Below are 1,309 nucleotides of genomic sequence, written 5' to 3'. Positions count from 1 at the left end.
GTACAGGTTTCTTATGAGCACATTAAAATGTTCTGGAATACCCATTCTTCACAATGTTATCCATAGCTTGTCATGATCCACACAGTCAAAAACGTTTGCATTGTCAACAGAACACAGGTTAAAATCTTTCTGATATTCTCTGATATCAGCCAAGATCCATCTGACATCAGCAATGTTATTCCGGATTCCACATCCTCATCTGAGTCCAACTTGAACCTCTGGTAGCTCCATCTTAATGTACTGTTGTAGTACTTTTTTAATTTTCTTTAGTTTTCCCAGATATCATTTCCTCCTCTGGTCATGAATTTCCATAGAAACTGTAGTGCAAAGTCATTGGTTTCCTTAAAATCAGACTCATGAGAAATTTGGATCTCTTGAGGAGCTGGAATTCAGAATGTGTAAAAAGGGGGTGAGATTTCTGTTATGATAAATTCTATAATAATATTGTTTTGCAGGCTAAATGAAATTATTATTATTGTTATTGTAACTGAATGCTCATTATTGATTTATTTGACTAGAGTCTGTTTCTCTAGTTTTTCTAGTTTATAGTTCAAATTAAAATGAATTTTAGGTACTAATTTATTTCTAAGACTCAAAGTTTAAAAGGAGTTGTTGTTGTTGTTGTTGTGAAGTGTCATTGAATCAGTTCCGACCCATCGCGACCCTGTATAGGGTTTCCAAGGAGCAGCTGGTGAGTTTGAACCACTGACCTTGCAGTTCAAATGATTTTGTAGTCTGACGCATTAGCCCACAGTGCCACACCAGGACTCCTCAAAAGGAGTATAGAGTAGTATTATTAATAACACTAGGCCAATTGTGTACAATGATTGTGAAACTATAATCTGAAACACTGTAGAAATAATAAGTACTTTGAGGCGTTGTCTATACTTAAGCAGTACTAGTTACAGTTACATTTATTAAATCTCAGGATCTATATGAATATGAACACAGAAACACATATTAAAATATTAAACTGTTTTCTTGGAGACACTAAGGAAGAACTCATTGTCCATTTACTCTATAAGATAATAGTTAGAACTTCAGCCCTTTTCTAGTCATGGTTATTATAATCTTGTTAAGTTTATTAAAAAAAAAAAAAGTTTTCATCTAAACCCCTTAGTTAGATAATTTAGGAGAAATATGGTGTTTTATACTTAGAAAAATCTAACCTTAGAAACACTTATAATATTCTAATATAAAAACTCACTGTAGCATCTTAGTTTACTCAGTGGCTTATTTTTATTCTTGACTAATTTGTTTTGTTGTTGTTGTTAAGTGCCGTCAAGTCGGTTCCGACCCATAGCGACCC

Source organism: Chrysochloris asiatica, unplaced genomic scaffold, assembly GCF_000296735.1.
Source record: "Chrysochloris asiatica unplaced genomic scaffold, ChrAsi1.0 scaffold00011, whole genome shotgun sequence".
Taxonomy (NCBI): Eukaryota; Metazoa; Chordata; class Mammalia; order Afrosoricida; family Chrysochloridae; genus Chrysochloris; species Chrysochloris asiatica.
Note: the sequence above shows the minus strand (reverse complement) of the source record.